Here is a 22372-nt window from a genome sequence, read left to right as displayed (position 1 = left end):
ATCTGAAACATACAATCTGGTATAAGCTATCTAAATATACAAAACTGGTATGTTTAAGGTTAAGGTATTTTTAAAGTTACACAGTTACAAATGTATACTAAAATGTGATCTAGAAGATTTTCGATGTGTAAGTTTGGATCCGACTTAATTGGGTAAGCAACAAGATAAGGCAAAAATTATTATAACAGTAAAATTAGCGAAATAAAATTTTTGCAGAAAATTATTAAAGTTTTTTTTAATGATTTTTTAGTTAGTTTATAATAAAACACAATGAAAAATAATTAGAAACATGAGAGATATACATGTTTATAAATCTTAACAATACTAATTTATTTTCCAAAAAAACAATTAAATCCTATTTCGTATTATTTAAAATTGTTTACAAATTTACATATTTATTTTAAAGGAAAAGCTAAACCCATATGGGAAACTAGAAGGAGAAAAAAATAAAAAAAAAATAAAGGGGAAAAATAAATAAATAACTATAAATAATAAAGGGAGGGAAAAATCCAAAATGGTGAAAAAGTTATGCAAGAAGAGGTAAAACAAAAATTATTAAAAGATGGAGGGCGTAAAATGTAAAAAGTTTATTTTGAAAGGGAAAAACAAAAACCATGTGAGAAACTAGAAATAAATAAAATAAAAGTAAAAATAAGTCATAAAAAGGGAGGGAAAAATTTCAAAATGGAGGTGGAAGAATAATAAGTTATCCAAGGGGAAAGAAACAAATTATTAAAAGATGGACGATAAATTATAGAAAAGTATTAAAGGATAAGGGGGATAAAAAATATTTAATAGTCAATAAGAAAATAACCTAAGTAAAAGGAGATTTATAAAGATTCAAGATTTTATGAAGGTTGACCAGGGAAGTAAATTTATGTTTAAGGGTTTATTGCCTAAGGAAAGACTAGAAATTAGTCAGGTGCATGGTAAACTGATCCTAAATTTGTGTTTTATATTGTTTCTATGATTATATGTTAAGATTGAAGGTTTCAAAGTGTTAAGTATAAGGGGATGTAGACAAAACTTGTCTCAAAACAATTATAAATAATATAATTCCTAGTATAAAAGTTTAAATCTACTAACATGTTTTATATTATTGCTATGATTATATGTTAAGGTTAAAGTTTCAAATCGTTTAAGTATAAGGGGATGTAGAGTTTAAAACTACTAACATGTTTTATGTTATTGCTATGATTATTGTTAAGGTTAAAGTTTTAAATTGTTTAAGTATAAGGGGATGTAGACAAAACTTGTCTCAATGCTATATAAATAATGTATTTTCTAGTATAAAGTTTAATCTACTGACAGAAAATAAACAAAGTATATACAAGAAATAAGTAAATAAGCATAAATATGAAAATAGATAAAGTATATATAAGAAATAAGTAAATAAACATAAATATGAAAAATGAATAAAGTATATTGAAGAAATAAGTAATTATAAGAAATAAGTAAATACTAACCTGAGACATCAAGAAAAAAATGATATTTTAATTTTTTTAAGGTTTTTCATCACTGAAAAATTGGTTTAACATGTTTAGAGTATATATTTTTATCTATCTGCTTCAATTAAATTGAAAAATGACGATTATGACAATTGTCACTTTCCTATGGTACATCTTCAATGAAATTTTAATTTAACATGTTTACAAAATATATTTTTAAATTTGCCTGAAAAAAGTTCAAAAATGACGATTATGACAATTTTCACTTTCCTATGATACATCTTCAATGAAATTTTAATTTAACATGTTTGCAAAATATATTTTTACATATTTGCCTTAAAAAATAAACTTCAAGTCTGAGTCAAAAATAACGACCAAACTTCAAGTCTGAGTCGTAAAAAACGACCCAAACTTCAAGGCTGAGTAGAAAAAACCACTCATATTTTGGGTCGAGATCGAGAGCGTTTTTTCGGCTTGGACTCGGGTCTAGGTCGAAAAAACGACCCAAACTTTGGGTCGGGGTTGATACTCGCGGCGTTTTAACAACACTAATAATAAGTAATAAACAAATATATTATGAAATTTGAAATAAATATTTAAAATAATATTTAACATTAATATATCCAATTCTTTTTAGAATCCCAATCAGAAATCAGCCTGTGGCGATGGTAACTGTCAATATCACCAGCTTCACTAAAAACAGATATTACCGATATTTAAAATGGGTGAAATATCGGGCCGATTCGATAAAAAATATCGATTCATCCTTATCAATAATATACCATTTAAAAAGAATATACTAGAAGTGGGATTTCACAATCCACATAAAAATAAGGTTATATTTATATATGATTATTAATAGAGATATACTGATATTTTTTATTGGATTGTAAATGATTTATCAATAAATATAATATATTCTTTTGGATTCATGAATATAAATTATAACTAAATTAGATGTTATAATATTAAAAAGTATATGAAATGAGTAGATGTATGTAGTAATTCAAAAGTGTTCCACTTGAGCAAGTTTCTAAAACCAATATCTTAGCCAGAAAAATATTGCCTAACCCTCGATATTTCTAACCTTTGTGCCATTTATGAGCAAAATCTGCATGCTTCTGTAAAATTTTTATGGATAAAATCCTGAGTTCACCGTTTTAGAAATCGACTCAAATGGAGCGATTTCGCAACAAATGATTAGAATGTTTACATAATAGAAATCAGATATATTGAATGAGTAATTGGTCAATATCAATTTAATATCAGATTGGCCACCGAAAACTTGTATTTATACACCCCTAATTATTAAATTCTTTTGTCAAGAAAATGAAAAAGATACTGACTACAAGATACAAAATGATATTTTGTGTTGGATACAAGCATTTGTGGTACTACCTAACTGCTAATTAATCACATCTCTCAGATTGATAAGGCAATAGAAATCAAAAAAATGATTAAACTTTATTAAAAATAAATAATTTACTATAACTACACTATTATTCTATTCGTTTTTGAATAAGCCTAAAGGGAACCCAAACATAAACAAATTGTTGCAGATATTTTCATTGAAATAAGGAAAGGAGCCAGAAGGAAAGTGGCCAAAATTAATAGAGTACATCAATGTGCATTATGTAAAAAATAATACTTAAAAGGCATGCAATAAATATTTTATTTGTGTGAAGCTTGTTTTATATTAGACCTTATATAGTACTTTTGAAGAAAAAGAACGTCATTCATTACCTCACAATAACTATTACAATATTTAAACTTAAAAATTATTAATTCAATCCTGCAAGACATAGATAAAAGATATACAATTGAAATATTTTTTACAATTTATTTTGATTATACCTATTTTCAATAGATTTGAACGCATCTATACTATCAGCATTAATTCACTCTCTATTAAGACTTATATTTTCTTACTATTTATACTTAGCTAAAATTTTTTTATAAATCATGAAATATTTCGGTAATTTGTCATAATGATAAATATAATCATGATTGCTCTGCATTCATAGTTAACACAAATCGTGGCGAAGTATACAAAATATGTATTTTTACATACTTTGCTGCGAATCTGCGCTAACTGAACACAGGATTATACAAATAAAATGACTAAAACGTGTTCCATAAACAAAATGGCGATTCGAAAAATAAAAATTCTAAACGTGCATAAATATGTCATTATTAATCATTGATGATTTAATTTATATTTATGTATAATGTTTTCTCTATCGTCCATTTCGAATTATCCCCTAAAATATTTTACTGAATTATTAAATGCAATATGCGCAATTAAGGGTTAAATTAGATTACCTGATAAAATTATAGGTCAACGAAGGTAGAAACCTTGAACTTATTTTCAGTTTGAAAAAATATCTTGACAAAGAAAAGCAAAATGATTTCTTTAAAAAACAACACCACATTTTTTGATAAAGATTTAAAAAATTTGATGAGGATCTGAATGAAATTCTTTTAAAAATTATCTTAAGCTTTTTTCAAAATAAGGATTATTCTTTAATTTTTAATAAATTCTCCAATTAAAATTTTTATTAAATTTAATACAACACTCTCATCCTGTGCGCCAGTTCAACGTGTGTTTAACACGGCGAAAGATGCGTTGAGCACTTGTTTTTCTAATAAAATTTTGAAAATCAAATATTAAAATATAATAATTGGAACGATACAGAGAAGATTAGCATGACCCCTGCGCGAGGATGACACGCAAAATCGTAAAGCCTTTCTAATATTTTTTGAAAATTTTTCTATAAAAATTATTATAAAAAGATCTCATCTTATAATATTATATTTTTGTATAATTTATTTATATTATTATATATAATATTTAATTTTCCAAGTAACGTGTTACTTTCTGAATATTCAGTAACACGTGTTCCTACTTTCACAAAGTAACGGTAATGTGTGTATTTTTTGACATAACGCGATTCCTTTTTGAAGTTAGGTTTACAGCATTGCTTATATATAATTCATATAGGTTTATATTTTAAATAATCGTTACTTATTAAATATAAGAAAAATTGCCCTTTACAGTTTACGTACTTGAGTAGTGTTTTTAAACGGCTCGTTTTGAGCCGATTTTTAAAAACGGCTAACTATATTTCATTCAGAAAAATATTATGCAAGCCTTAAGATTTTGCTCATAGAAGGAACAAAGGTCCGTAAAGTTGTAGGAATGATGTAAGGATCAATTACCAATATTCTTCAAACGGAATGTCAAAAAAATTAAAGGCTATTGAGTTATAAGCAAAATAATGAAAGTGTGAAGATTTGCAGCTGTAGGAACGATTTGAGGATCAATTACCAAAACTTATACCATTGTATAGCCCGTTAATTGATCCTAATTGATCTTCTATCCGGAAAGCAGCGGAATGAACCGTTAGAGTTATGAGCAAAATAATAAATGCTGGCACTTAGCCAAAACCGAAAATATAAAAGATCACGATCTGAAATTTGGCAGTTATTTAGGCTTTAATTTGTGCGTTAATAATTTCCAAACCGGATATCGATATCACTAACCGCAACCGAGTTATGACCTGTTTTTAAAGCATGAAGTTGTAGGATTTTTTTTAAAAAGTGAGGATGAATTACCAAAAACTATACCAAATTGTGGTGCGTTAATTGATCCTTCAGAATCTTTAAACCGCATATCAACGGAATGAACCGTTCGTGAGTTATAAGCAAAACAAATAAGTATTGGCACTTTGCCAAAACCGAAAATAAAAAAGATCATGTTTTGAAACTTGGCAATTATGTAGTATTCAATACGTACATTAACAATCACCAAACCTAATATCGATATCACTAACCAATACCAAGTTATAACCGTTTTAAAAACGTTAAGTTAGAAGAATTAATTTAGAAAGTGAGGATCAATTACCGATAATTGTGCCAAAGTGTAGTACGTAATCTTTTCCCTGATCTCGGGCCTGCCCGTACCTACAACAACAACCTGGAGATTGGATGAAGTTTGAATCAATTCCACAGACTATGAAATACCCAAGTGTACTTAAACTGAAAGGACCCAACAGCAATTACTAATTAATACGCTACATCCCCGCGCTTATAATAAATATATATATAGCGAATATAATAAATTACCTATGTTTTTTCCTTTTTTGAATAATATATTATTATTCGCTCATATTATTTTTCAACATTCCTTCACTATTATATTACTTGTAGAGGGTGGGTCTATTTATCGCTCGGCTAACCACATAATAAATCATTTATTACTAAATATCGCTCGGCTAGTAAATGTCGCTCGACAAACCACATGATAAATTATTTAACTAAATTTCGCTCGACTGGGAAATATCGCTCGGCTAACCACATAATAAATCATTTATTACTAAATATCGCTCGGCTAACCACATAATAAATCATTTATTACTAAATATCGCTCGATTGGGAAATGTGGCTCAGTTAACCACATAATAAATCATTTATTATTTAAATTACGCTCGGCTAATTACATAATAAATTTTTTATTACTAAATATCGCTCGGCTTATATTTATGTATTAAATTTCCAAACATTTTCCAGTGGGTTTTCACTTTCCTAATATTAATTGAGAATTAATTAGTTTATAAATAAGATAAAGGTTTGGACAGGTGTAAAAAATTATCTATTAGATATTTTAGCTTCAATACTTTTATAAAATTAAAATTGCTCATAACATTTTTTATTTATTAAAGTAAAAGAAATAATATTCTATCCGCTAGATGGCGTCTTTAAATTTTTAATTATAAAATTTAAAAATAATATTTTTGAATGTGTTTAATAAATTTCGCCATATTCTATTAAATATTTTTAATTTTTTTATTATAAAATATAAAAATAATATTTTTGAATGCGTTTAATAAATTTTACTTTATTGTATTAAGATATATAGGATAATCATAATTATCCAATATTTCTAGAATATCGAATATATTTCATCAATATATATCAGAGTTGTAAACCCCCCTTCTAAAAAATGGGTTCGGGTGAGAGTTCAGTGAAAAATCTCTGAATCCGGTTCAGGGTAGTATAGTTAATTAGTCGAGTTTTATTGACCCTGAACTCGAGCCGTAGTCGTAAAAAACGGCTCAGACTAGTGCGGCTCAATAAGCCGTTTGAGCCGATTCTATATTTAAAAATATTTTATATATTATCAAATTTATAAAGAATTATACAAACTATTATTTTATATATATGATCCCCAGAGTTGTTAAAATACACTTTTTAAATGAATCTAGATGCAAATACACCCATTTTTTAAGTTTTATATTAAATATAGGGGAAAATAAATCCTTGAAAAAAAACCGGAAAAAAATTCCCAAATAATTTTTGTTTAAATTTTCAAAAATAATTCTGCCGCTAAAATAACGGAAATGTTTCTAAAAAATTATATTCAGTATTTTCTGAAAGTTGAGTATTTATTCTCGACGTTTGAGGATTTTTTTTAGCATTATTTCTGTTTTAATTCTAAGCGATATAGGGCAATCTCAAAATATGAGAATTGATAAATCGGTTGGTAGCTTTGATACTTTATAATTTAGTAGATAACATAAAATGTATAGATTTGTGACATCTTGGAAAGAAAACATGATAGATTTTTATAGAAATAGATGAAAATTATGATTTCAACTTTTGAAAAAAAAGATGGAAACAAATAATATTTTTATTATTTAATTTCTTTTGGGGGAAAAAAGGAAAGGGAGGGAAATACAATTGAAAGTTATGCTATTATGAGAAAAAAAAATATGTAAAAAACGGAAGTTATTAATATTAAAAAAAATAAAACTCAAATTTTAAGATGCCAGCCAGGCGGCAAAAGGATTCAAAAAGTATTAATAGTTAAAAATTAAAATAACATAATATCAATCACAATTCACTTCAAAATAATCATTTATTACACATCATAAATTTTTTTTTCGAATTCATATTCACAATCACAATTCACTTCAAAATATAATCATTTATTTATTACATATCAATTTTTTTTCGAATTCATATTCACAATGGAGGATGCTATATTAAGGTTAATATTCATTTACTCTTCATATTTTCTTTACCTATGAAATGATTCACAAAATATAGTCAATTATTTTATTATGGTTTTTACTTTTTATTCAAATAAAGATACATAGGTTGTTACATGCTGTAACCCTATTAAAAAAGGGTTCGAGTTTATTTGCAAAAAATATCTGAACCAGGTTGGGATTCAGGTTCGGTGCCCAGAAAAAACTTAATTTAGTTAAAATAACAGATACAAATTTTTTATTAAAATTAATCTTATATTTAGTTTAAGAATTCACCGTAAAAATATTTATCATTTGGAGTTCTGGTGACCATCATTTAAAAAAACAATATGGAACTATATAATATCATTCTAGGGCCATAATTTAATAAAATTTGACAAATCGCTGTTTTTATTAGGAAATTAGATTGGTAGGGTAGTTTTTGAATTGTTTTAAAAAATATTAATATAAATATTAATTTTACCCAATGTTGTGTGCCGACTCTGAATATTCGCACAAGGGTTCAGACAGCACTCACATTTTCATACATCCAAATTGGAAATCAAAGATTTTGGCAATTTTATTTGATATCAAGAAATTTTATTTAGTCAATTTTAATAAAACCTTGATATGGTTACATTTTATAAAAATCTTATTTGATTTAGGGTTATCTTCGTTCTTTTTATTTACTCAAGATTCATCACTTGAAAAAAAATTAATTTTTTCTATTTTTGCAAATTAAAAAGAGATCCAGCTATGGCCTTAATAGAAAAAAATAAATTAAGAGAGCCACAACCAGTAACGTTAAAGAAAATATCAAAAGATTCTATAAGTGAAAAAATTATACAAATGGCGCAATCTCCAATCTTAGAAAATTATATTCCGCAGTAAATTGAATCTGATGGTAATTGCTTTTACCGGGCGGTTTCAATGTCGTTATATAAACCACAAACATTTCATATTTTTTTAAGACTGATAACGGCAATAGAAATAATTTTAAATCCTCAATATTATGATAAAAACCATCCTAATTTTTTCCAAAACTATAAAATTAATCCAAATATATGGGTGAATGAGTATTATGAGATACTCGATTCGGCTCTAAATATAAATGTTTGGGCTGAGCAAATTCATATATGCGCATTAAGTGCTGCTCTTGGCAAACCAATGCCCATCAAATTCATTAAGGGCTTTTACCGATATCCTTTATGGCAGGGGTGTAAGCCAGAGTTTAAAGCCTCATATTTTAATCATGTGGACATCTACCATATGTCCAAATGATATATTTAATATTAGAATCAATCACTTTGTATCTCTCATACCAAATAATTATATTAATACATTAACAAAAAAACCCCAACTGTCCAACAATATCAAAAGATTTATCATTTTCGATAGAAAATATTCTAAAAAACCATGTAGCGAAGATATCCGATTAAAATCTTTACCTTTTTTTTTAAACAATATTATAGCCGAAGGAGGTCATCCAAACTATGGGTTTTTTTTAAACATTGTAAAATCCATAAAAATTTTGCTTTCTCCCAATAATATATTGCACGAAATACCTTTAGGTATAAAATATAATATGTATTTTTTAATTTCTAATAATAATTTTACAAATTATAAGAATAAAAATTTATATATAGATGATTGTGGGCCATGCACAGGCTCAAAATCAAGCTCAAGAAAATTATATTATAATATATATAATGATATTGTTCAAGGTCCGTATATTTTTAAAGATGGCCTATTTAGGCAGGACACTCATCTAGGTGGTTCTAGAATTTTTAAAAAAATAGAACCTCAACCTTTAACCAAAAATATAATTGTTCTTTATAAATACTATAGTATTTTAAAGAGAAGTAAAGAGTATAAACGCCGAATTTTAAAAATTAATTTTATTGAAAAGCCTAATTACGATTTCAAAGATATATATTTAGTTGAATATATAGGACAATGGCCAGGTCCCGCTTGCCATGGGAATTCCAAAAAGATTGTAAATCCTTATGTACGGACTTCAAATCAGTTATTATCAAACATTAGAAATCAAATAAAGGACCATCAAACATGTCGCAATATTTATAATAATTATATATTTCAAAAAGACCCAATTAAACCAAAAAATTTAAAACAAATTTATAACTTAAAAAAGATACAAAAGTACCTCTACATTTTGCGATTAATATTTTACAAATTACTAATGATCTACATATTTCGCCATTTATCCAATCAATAATTCACATCAAAGAGAAAACACCATCGATAATTTGTTATACTCATTTTATTATTAAAACTATTAAGTTTTTGTCAAACCAATCTGACTTCTGTATATTAGGCGTTGATAAAACATTTAATTTGGGTGATATACCTAACTGCTATAGTATTTAAACATATAGCAGTTAAGAGATATAAAACAGATGAATCCCCTATATTTTTAGGACCAATATATTTGCATGGAGATTCTGATATGACCACTTATCATACTTTTTTCTCTCATTTGCATTCTGTATTTTTAAAAAATAAAATAAATATTAAAAATATCATATTTGGTAGTGACCAAGAAAAGGCTATAGTAAAACCTATTCAGGAAATATTTAAATTTAATACTCATTTAATATGCACACGTCATTTAAAAGACAATATAAGAAAATATTTTCGGAAAAACAAGGTGTAAATGTTGTTATGTCTAAAAAAATTATACAGGATATTTTTTCTTTTAATGGGATTTTATTTTCTCGGAATGACCAAATATATAATGAAAAATTAAACGATTTATACAATTATTGTAATAATGAAAATTTAAATATTTTTTTGCTATATATAAAAAATAAATTTCGAAAAGTAATTTATGAACATGTTTACATTCCCCTAAAAAATAAAATAATAAATTGTTTATGGACAAATAACAACTGCGAATCTATGAACCATGTTTTAAAATCATATATAAACTGGAAACAACGTCCTTTAAAAGAATTAATCGAAAAAATTAAGGATATCACAATGTTACAAGAAAAAGAATTTAAAAGATCCTTCTCAGGAAAAGGAGAATATTTTTTAAATAATGAATATCGCAATTATTTAATACCCGAATCGATAGATTGTCATGATACATTAAATAATTTACTTAATAGTCAAAGCAAAGATAAATTACATTCATTAGATAAAACTTTATCTGTTTTAAAACCAAAAGGCTCAAAAAAACCACATCAGCGACGTAGAATTAAAGCAGAAAGGACTCGATAAAATATTTTTTATAAATTTTAATTCCTTATTTTTCCCCAATTTTCCCCTGCTCATAATCTATTTCATCAATATATATAATTTTATTATCCTAAATGTATATTTAAATCTTCTCTGCCGAACAAATTATATTTTATGAACGCAATAATTATATTATAATAACATTATATATCAATTTGGTAAAAATAATTATGATTTATATATGAATGAATAAAATGAATTACCATCGTTATTAATTTATCTGATTAATAAAAATTGCAAAATTTAAAAAAGACTACTAATTTTTTACCAAAATATAGATAATGCTATAAAAAAAATCATAAATATTTTAGTCATCATGATAGAATATGGCGAAATTTATTAAACACATTCAAAAATATTATTTTTAAATTTTATAATAAAAAATTTAAAGACGCCATCTAGCGGATAGAATATTATTTCTTTTACTTTAATAAATAAAAAATGTTATGAGCAATTTTAATTTTATAAAAGTATTGAAGCTAAAATATCTAATAGATAATTTTTTACACCTGTCCAAACCTTTATCTTATTTATAAACTAATTAATTCTCAATTAATATTAGGAAAGTGAAAACCCACTGGAAAATGTTTGGAAATTTAATACATAAATATAAGCCGAGCGATATTTAGTAATAAAAAATTTATTATGTAATTAGCCGAGCGTAATTTAAATAATAAATGATTTATTATGTGGTTAACTGAGCCACATTTCCCAATCGAGCGATATTTAGTAATAAATGATTTATTATGTGGTTAGCCGAGCGATATTTCCCAGTCGAGCGATATTTAGTAATAAATAATTTATCATGTGGTTTGTCGAGCGACATTTACTAGCCGAGCGATATTTAGTAATAAATGATTTATTATGTGGTTAGCCGAGCGATATTTCCCAGTCGAGCGATATTTAGTAATAAATAATTTATCATGTGGTTTGTCGAACGACATTTACTAGCCGAGCGATATTTAGTAATAAGTGATTTATTATGTGGTTAGCCGAGCGATATTTTCTAGCCGAGCGATATTTTCAGCCGAGCGATAAATAGACCCACCGCAAAAATATATTTGACTATGAACAGTAACTAATTTATATGTTATGATTTTTATTGGACAAATATTTTTAAAAAAATACTATGTGCTAAATTTGATTGATGTTTTTTGAGGATTATATATATAGATATGATATTAAAATAAAGGGACAAATTCAAAGCCATAAAGGCCGATATATTTGGCTAAATTTTATATTACTACAACAAAGTTAAATAAAATTTAGTAGCGATATAATTTGATTTCAGGATGATATTTGGGAATATATACATGGGATATTTGCGAATAAAGTATATATTCATTGTATAAAGTTTTTAGGGTAATTTTTGAGAATGATATTAAGTATACATTGAAACGACCAAGTATTAAAAAGTTATAAAAACATAATTTTTCTAGATAGCTACTGTAATTCAAAATTAATAGTACATCTTCGAATATATTTGTTTAAAAAATGTTGAGATCTATCAATTAGGAAGGAATAGACTTTTATAACAGAAACATAATAGCCTTTAAAGCTACATTATTGGCCTAGCAAATCGTAATAATTTAATAGGGCAGTGCTTCCATAATTTCTCAGGTCAAAATTTGACCTTGAATTATTTACATAGCTTTTAAAAAAAATTATAATGGGGCTAACCAAATTAAATACGAAATTTAACTAATAAATAACTATATAATGGCAAAAATAGGATGTTTTCTTCTGCTCTAGATTTTGTTTTGGTGTACCACCATTTATTTGTTATTAACTTTCATTTTAATTTGGGCTATTAAACTTATTAAAGTGCTCACTAGTAATGGAGCTCTAAGAAATAAGTTTCATCGTTAAAGAATACAAAATTTGTCACGTCCCTGAAACACTTATTGTTAATAACTCACTTTTCTTTATTTTTTTTGACATTCCTTTTAAAGAATGCGGAGGATCAATTGAGGCACTAAATATTGGCTCTAAATAAAATTCGAATTTTAGATTTTGGTAAAATGCCAAAACTTCTATTTTGCATATAACTCACCAACGGTTCATTCCGCTGGTATGGGGTTTATAGATTCTGGAGGATCAATTAACGTACTACACTTTGGCACAATTATCGGTAATTGATCCTCACTTTCTAAATTAATTCTTCTAACTTAACGTTTTTAAAACGGTTATAACTCGGTATTGGTTAGTGATATCGATATCCGGTTTGGTGATTGTTAATGTACGTATTGAATACTACATAATTGCCAAGTTTCAAAACATGATCTTTTTTATTTTCAGTTTTGGCAAAGTGCCAATACTTTTGCTTATAACTCACGAACGGTTTATTCCGTTGATATGCGGTTTAAAGATTCTGGAGGATCAATTAACGCACCACAATTTGGTATAGTTTTTGGTAATTGATCCTCACTTTTTAAAAAAATTCCTACAACTTCACGCTTTAAAAACAGGTCATAACTCGGTTGCGGTTGGTGATATCGTTATCCGGTTTGGAAATTATTAACGCACAAATTAAAGCCTAAATAACTGCCAAATTTCAGATGATCTTTTATATTTTCGGTTTTGGCTAAGTGCCAGCACTTTCTTATTTTGCTCATAACTCAGTAACGGTTCATTCCGCTGCTTTCCGGATAGAAGATCAATTAGGATCAATTAACGGGCTATACAATGATATAAGTTTCGGTAATTGATCCCCAAATCGTTCCTACAGCTTAAATATTTCCGCCAACTTAACGTTTTTAAAACGGTTATAACTCGGTATTAGTTAGTGATATCGATATCCGGTTTGGTGATTGTTAATGTACGTATCGAATACTACATAATTGCCAAGTTTCAAAACATGATCTTTTTTTTTCGGTTTGAAAATGAAACCAATTTTAAAAAATAAAATATTACAAACAAGGAATGATAAAAACAATAAATAAAATAAAACTAATTTGAAAATTAATTCCAAGAGATAAGATTATATATGGGAATATGATATCCGAAATAAGATTATATATGGGAATAGGATATCCTATTAAAAGTAAAAATATTTTAAACATTCTCAATAACTGCGATAGGGTTGCTAAATGTTAAGGTTTAATAGTTATTAAGATCTAATCATATAACTCCATAAAATATTAAATTCATAAGTTTATTTCTTTAATTATAATAAATATTATGAATAATATAAAAATCATTTTAATCATAAAAATTAATAGCTTTATTAGATATTATTTTTTTTTTAAATATACAAGATTTATTATTATTATATAAGTAATAATAATTGATAGGATATTTTTGAAGTTATTGCATTATTTTATAATAATAATATGTTGCCATAAGAAAAGAAATAAAGCTTTGCTAGTTCAGATATAAATTCAGAATGTTCTATTCCATTCCATTTCCAAAATCTATACATCCATGAAACTCATTTTTATACCAATGAATAAGTCGCTGTATAGACATTTTCAAGGCTTAAAATAATTGTACATGCGAATTGGATTGAATTGTTAATTCTTTTGAAGGAAGAATCTAAAAAACCTAAAATAAAAGATTTTAAAGTTATAAAAATAAGTTTATTTCTAACCTAGCCTTATTTGTATTTGTTAACTCAAAATTCTTAAGAATTATAAAACATCCTACTGAGCAAAATTTTAATAATTAAAATAATCCAACCATGCAAAGTAAAGATATAAATTGGGCCAGGCACAAGTTCATAAGTAAATAAAACTCTTAATTTCTTAAGTTTTTATAAATCTAAATGTAATTTAGTTAGGGTACCTTTTCAAGGGCAATTATTTTTGTTATTTTTTTATGTTATTTTTTGTTAATTTTTTATGCGATTTTTTGTTATTTTTTTATGCGATTTTTTTTTATGTAATTTTTTTATGAAAGCTATTGATTTTATGTTATTTTTTTATGATTGGTTCATTTTCTTATTGGTTAATTTTTTATTTAAGATATTTTAAAATAATTTTTTCTAAAATTTAAAATTCGTACAATTATTTAAAGGAAGTGATGGGGGCAAGGGGGAAGGCTAGGGGTAAGATTTTTGGTAGACGAAACTTTCCATTTTTAATTTTTTTTTTGGTATAAATCTTTTTTTGGTTCCCTTTTTTTTAGTTCCCTTTTTTTTAGTTCCAATATATATTATATAATTCCTTCCATTTTTTTTAAAATGAATATTTTTGAAGTTGGTGTTTATACTCAAAATGATGAGAAAGCTTATGATTTTTGTCTAAATAATCAATTTATACCGCCTGGAATACAACATACCTGTTGCAATTCCGTAATGCGGGTTGAAAAAAACAATAAGAGTTTACGATATCGATGCAGTAGGTGTCGTAGATCGTATTCAATATGGAAAGGTAATATTAATATATATATATATCATAAATGACGAATTTTTAGATTCCATTTTTGAAGGAATTCATGATGTTGGGAGATTTTTAAGACTAGTGTACTTGTACATAAGTACCAATTCTTTAAAAAATATTAAACAAAATTATTTTTAGGCCGTTATAAAATTTTAACTGCTTCGAAAGAGTTAGATTATGATAAGAAGGCAATTTCAAGATGGTAATCTAATGTATAATATGGTTTTTTACTTCACTTATATAGGTTTAAAAAATTTCGAAAGGTATGTGGATTCCATATAGCCTCGAATCATTCAAAGATCGGGGGGCCTGGCCACGTTATTGAAATTGATGAAACTCATGTATGGAAGCGTAAATATAACCGTGGTCGGCATTTGACTTCCGAGGCTATATGGATTATTGGTGGTATATGTCGGGAAACAAATGAGATATTTTTAAGTGCCACCACAACAAGAGATCAAGATACCACCTATCGTGTGGTTAAAGATAATGTTATGCAAGATTCCACGATAATGACTGACTCGTGGTTGTATGTGAATTTATTTTTTCAATAAAGCAAAAGTGGTGATAAATGTAAATATATTTATCTTAGATATAATCGGCTAGAAAGTTCAAACTATTTCCACTATCGGATCAACCATTAGCAAAATTTTGTTGATCCAAATGACAGATCGATCCACACTCAAAAAGTCGAGAGGCTGTGGCGGGATCTAAAGGCAAATTATAAAAGACATGGGGATCGGGATAATATTCATGAATATCTTCTTGAATATAGATATTTTCGAAAATATAGATTATTAAATCGTTTTGATGTTTTTATTCATTTTATTAATGATTGTATAAATTTTAATAGTATATTTCAATTTAATGAATAAATTATTTCGATTTTTATGCTTATATTTTATTTATTTTTGGAATCTTCCTTTCAGTGGCGTAGCTAGGAATTTTCCTTAGAGGGGGTCCACATATAAAAGCCTGGGGGGCTTCGCCCCCCAGACCCCTTTTAACGGGCCTTCGGCCCTTTTGCCCGGCCTTCGGCCGGGTTTATCTTAAAAATTATATTGGTCTACCTTATAATATAAAAGTCCTAAAATTATTAATTATTTTAATTAGTGTTGTTAAACGGCTCGACTTGAGCTGATTTTTATAAACAGCTAACTCAATATTTTAGCCAAAAAATATTGTTCAAGCCTAGAGATTTCTCGAATAATATAAAACTTGTATCTCCATGAGCAAAATTTTCTGGCTAATATATTGAGTTAGCCATATCGGCTAAAATTGAGCCATTAACCACTAATTTTAATTAAAATAACACATAGCCTAAATTATCAAGTTCATTTCCAATAATGTCCTCTCCAAGTACTTCAGATATATCTAAAATTATAATGTAAATTATAAAGTTATAGACTATATCACTTGTAGTAGGTGATGGTTCTAAATGATCTAGTATAATTGGTTGTCTATTATCCTTTAGTTTTATGGAGTATGTGGGAATTGCTAAGATTTTAAATAAATATAATTTAAATAAGACTAATACCTGACATGAGTGGAACTTCATTTCCATTTAAATTCTCCCTAGATTTTTTAGATATATCTAAAATTTTAATGTAAACATTAATAAGTAATTGATTACATTACATTTATTAGATAGTGATTTGTTGTGACTTAGTGTATTTTTTTGTTTGTTATCACTATTTTTTTTACCCCTTGGTGTGAATATTAATTGAGATATTCCTATAAAAATAAAACAAAATAAATTAAGATAAAACAACATATTAGATAACCTTTAAATTCTAAATTGATACAGCCTATAATATTTTGTTGACAACTATCATTCTTCTTCAATGTGATACTTGATATACCTAAAATTATGATATAAATATTTAAAGGTAATAGTTAACATTACTTTTACTAGGTAGAGATTTGAAGTGATCAAGTGTATTTAGCTTATTTTTATCATAATTTTTTATAGAGTATCTAGGTATTTCTAAAATTTAAATGAATACATTTAAATAAGGTCATATAAGTTCATAAAATACCTGAGGTGAGTGGTAAATTGTTGCTTATGGTATCAAGTTCATCATTAAAATTCTGATTTTCTATATTAATTGGTGATTCATTTAAATAAGGTCATTATAAAATACCTGTTGTGGGTGGTAAATTGTTGCTTATGGTATCAAGTTCATCATTAAAATTTTGATTTTCTATATTAATTAGTGATTTGGTGTGTACATTTTGTTGACTATCATCATTTTTATTAAATGTAATACTTGATATATCTAAATCTATAATAAAAAATATTTAAATCTTAATAGATTATATTACTTGTACTAGGTAGTGATTTTATATGGTCTTTGGGTATATAAATGAGTGTATCAAGATCATTTTCTTCCCTCCTACGTTTGGGTATATCTTATAAATGTCAAAATATTTTGGTTAGCCAAAATTATTTAAAATAATAAATTACCAAAAGTGGTTTGTACTGGCAATTTTAATTTAGTTAAAACTATGACTAGGTGTTTAATTTTAAATTCTAAAATAAAAATAGTTAGCTATTAATTTTAAATATCTTTTATATTAAATGTTATTTTGACCTGGTGTATTTACATCATCCTTATTATTTTCAATAGAGCCTATAATGCATAAGATATTAATTAGTACACTGGATTAAATATTTTTTAACCTCGTGTATTTATATCATGCTTATCATTTTCAACAGGGCATAAATTGCATGAGATATTAGCTGGTAAATTTTTTTTGTTACTTAGTAATTCTAATGTCCATTTCCTTCAATCTTAAAGTTCGTAAATAGGAAATAACAATCTTTACTTTTTAGTCATAAATTTAATCTCTTTAATAATTTCATTTATAAAAATGCTACAAAATATAAACCAAATATATATTATTAGAAATAAAAGCAGAGAAAGTAGATTATGCACTATTTTCATATTATTATTTTCGAACCATATCTTCGATAAATTATAATAAATATTTTTTTAAATATGGATAAATAATATATTATTATATTTTATTAGATTATTATCAATGACTTTAAAATAATATACAGAATAATTTATATATATATAAAAGTAATAATATCCTTCCACAAACATCAAAACCAGAAAAATATAAACATTCATGGTATTTATTTGATATAAAGTCACTTTTGAGTCTTTTAAACGAATAATCTAAAAAAATTGCTCTGAGGGGGGGGGGTAGATTATGCACTTTTTTATTTCATATTATTATTTTCGAACCATATCTTGGATAATTTATAATAAATATTTTTTTAAATATGCATAAATAATATATTATTATAATTTATTAGATTATTATCAATGACTTTAAAATAATATACAGAATAATTTATATATATATAAAAGTAATAATATCCTTCCACAAACATCAAAACCAGAAAAATATAAATATTCATGGTATTTATTTGATATAAAGTCACTTTTGAGTCTTTTGAACGAATAATCTAAAAAAAATTGCTCTGAGGGGGGGGGGTAGATTATGCACTTTTTTATTTCATATTATTATTATCGAACCATATCTTGGATAATTTATAATAAATATTTTTTTAAAAATGCATCAATAATATATTATTAAAATTAATAGATTATTATCAATGACTTTAAAATAATATACAGAATAATTTATATATATATTTAAAATTAAAAGTAATAATATCCTTCCACAAACATCAAAACCAGAAAAATATAAATATTCATGGTATTTATTTGATATAAAGTCACTTTTGAGTCTTTTAAACGAATATTCTAAAAAAAAAATTAATTGCTCTGGGGGGTCCAAACCCGAAAACCCCCACCGTAGCTACGCCACTGCTTCCTTTAATTATAGTGTTATCACTAAAAAAAATTAAATTCTTTATACAAATTTTAGAAAAAATTATTCATATTAAGTTTGTATAGAAGGAATCATATTAAGTTTGTATAGAAGGTATCATATTAAGTTTATATAGAAGGAATCATATTAAGTTTGTATAGAAGGAATCATATTAAGTTTGTATAGAGGGAATCATATTAAGTTTGTATAGAAGGAATCGTATTAAGTTTGTTTAGAAGAAATCATATTAAGTTTGTATAGAAAGAATCAACCAAATAAATTTTAAATAGCGAAGTTTCATCTATCAAAAATTTAACCCCAAACCTACCCGCATTGTACATAATCTAATAATTTTACCCCTTACCCCTAGCCTTCCCCCTTATTTGCCCCCATCACTTCCTTTAAATAATTGTACGAATTTTAAATTTAGAAAAAATTATTTTAAAATATCTTAAATAAAAAAAGATATATTAATTTAAAAATATCTTAAATAAAAAATTAACCAATAAGAAAATGAACCAATCATAAAAAAATAACATAAAAACAATAGTTTTCATAAAAAAATTACATAAAAAAAATCGCATAAAAAAATAACAAAAAATCGCATAAAAAAATAACAAAAAATAACATTAAAAAATAACAAAAATAATTGCCCCTGAAAAGGTACCCTAGCCTATAATTTATATGGAACCCACAAAATTGTGACAGTTGATATTCTTATATGGAATCGTAAGTTTAGATATATATATGATTGCATAAAGTAAATAAGATACCTAATAAACTTGAATAAAAATTGCTGATATTGCTATAATGTAAATTTTATAAATTATAAAATAAAAATAAAAGCTTTTGATAAAATATAATGTTTGATTAATAAAATTGTATCAGTAGTAAATTAAAATGATAATAAAAATAATGAACTCATGGGTAAAATATTTACTTATATTAAGAAATGGTTCTAAGACAAATTATCATCGATGTACTCATCATGGTGTTAATGGCGTCTCCAGCTGATTTCAATTGATACATGCTTAAAATGCATTTTAATGAATGAATTGTCAGTCTAGGTATTATTATATGTCATTGCAGTGCAATGACAACTATTACGTATGTTCAAGAAAAAATGTGTAGCGACAGTTCAATGAAAATCATGTATGGTCAAAAAAGAGAAATATAAAACTTCCTTAAATAAAAAGAAGAAAATTTAATGAAAATAAATGATAAGAATTTTTATCTTTCTTTTTGATGATTTATTAGAATTTATGTAGACATTTACTTTGATTTTATATATATGCGTAAAATGTATTATTTTTACCCCAGTTTGATTTCTCAAGAAAGGGGGGCGTGTTGTATCTGTTGATATATAATTGACATTTATGGACATTTTATCAATTGATTTTCGCATAAAAGATGGAAAACAATATTATTCTTTTGTTCTTTTAGATTTAATAAGGAAACTGGGTATATTAGTATTCTGATCTCTACAAGATATACATTGAGAATCTTTACCTAAATTAATGCAAGTAATCTAGATAGGTTTAGTATTAAATATGCCTTTAGCTGTTATATGAATAAACTACCTACTAACTTACCTCTGCCTTTACAATCTCTCCTTCTGCAGCGGTAATATACTGTAGGCTCAGCTATTCTATGTATGTTATATTAAAATAGGTTATAGCAGAATATATCCTTACGTTTATTAGATTTGATATATTTGATTGGGTTGTCTAAAAAATATTTTTTTTAAAAATCAAATTAATTTTAATATAATATATCATACTTTGCAATGATTCATTTCTTCTTTTATCAAATAGTCTTTAAATATTAGATACAGTATTAAGCATAATGTTTTTAAATGATTTTAATTTACCGCGATTAAATAAACCAATCAGAAAAAAATGGACCAAATTTACGATCAAATGACTTTATAGTTAGGCAAATCTTTATTATATGTCATTGATCGGAGTTAACCTTAAATTAGAAACCATCCTTGGAAAACATATAAGGTTAAAGTCCGCAATTACTATTATTAAAAAATATTAAAAAAGCAAATAAGCTAAAATAGCTGTCAATGGCCCCTATAAGTTTGAAGCGAGATATTTTAAAAATTTTAAAAAATTTAAATTTTACATAGACAGATTTTACTATTTAAGTAAATTATTTAATATTAAATTAATTTAATATAAATAAAAATTTATTAATATAAATATTAAAAAATATAAAATTCTAATATTAATTAGTTATATATATTAATAATATAATAATATAAAAAATTTATATATTAATAAATACATAGTTTAATATAATTTTAATATATTTAATATTAAATTAGATATAAAGAAAATTATGTAAATTAATATATGTATTAAATTGTAAGATTATAAGATTTTATTATAATATAATAATTAACATTATTTACATAATTAATATAATTTATTTAATATACTTGTAATATATATATTGCATATTTTAATATTATTTATATATATTTAATATAATTAATTTATAATGAAATAATAAATAGAATTTATTCAATATTATATATATTTTTTAAAATATTTTATATTAGATGATATTAAAACAATTTTCTTCTGCATTAGAGAACTTATCTATTTAATAATGGAACTATAGATTAATTTTTTTGAAATATTTATTCTAAAAAAATAACCAAGAATGGTAAAACTAGTAGCCATTTACTTGCGTCGTTTTCTGAATATAATTTCTTGAGACTTGTAGATGGGTAGAAAATAAAAATAAATTTTAGGGTTAAGGGGTAATAGATATTTATTATTTCTATAAATATCACATTTACTCATATATTTTAATTTTTTGTTATTTCTAATCTTTTTTTATTGGAACTCTATAGATAAAATTTTTATAGTGGGGTATTTATACTTATTATTCCTTCAAAATCTTATTTACTCAAATTTTTCTTGAGATTTCTAATAATTAATGGGATCGTTAATTTTTTTTTTATTGGAACTCTATAAATAAAATTTTTATATTGGGTATTTACTCTTATTATTCCTTCAAATATCTTATTTACTCAAATTTTTCTTGAGATTTCTAATAATTAATGGGATTGTTAATCTTTTTTTATTGGAACTCTATAAATAAAATTTTTATAGTGGGTATTTATACTTATTATTCCTTCAAATATCTTATTTACTCAAATTTTTCTTGAGATTTCTAATAATTAATGGGATCGTTAATTTTTTTTTTATAAGAACTCTATAAATAAAATTTTTATAGTGGGGTATTTATACTTATAATTCCTTCAAATATTTTATTTACTCAAATTTTTCTTGAGATTTCTAATAATTAATGGGATTAATTTTTTTTTTATTGGAACTCTATAAATAAAATTTTTATAGTGGGTATTTATACTTATTATTCCTTCAATTAC

At 25.2% G+C, this 22372-nt stretch overlaps 1 non-coding gene across 1 annotated transcript; it reads left to right on the top strand.

Moving 5' to 3' along the window:
• The first annotated feature begins 4102 nt into the window (after window positions 1-4102).
• On the top strand, window positions 4103-4206 carry LOC135923063 (U6 spliceosomal RNA). The gene has a single exon (XR_010571121.1). It is a non-coding gene; the product is annotated as a U6 spliceosomal RNA (small nuclear RNA).
• The last annotated feature ends 18166 nt before the right edge of the window (window positions 4207-22372 follow it).

Source organism: Gordionus sp. m RMFG-2023, chromosome 1 (genome assembly GCF_954871325.1).
Source record: "Gordionus sp. m RMFG-2023 chromosome 1, tfGorSpeb1-WG-v2, whole genome shotgun sequence".
NCBI lineage: Eukaryota > Metazoa > Nematomorpha > Gordioida > Chordodea > Parachordodidae > Gordionus > Gordionus sp. m RMFG-2023.
The sequence above is the reverse complement of the archived record's forward strand: the minus strand, read 5'-3'. Positions and strand labels throughout refer to the sequence as shown.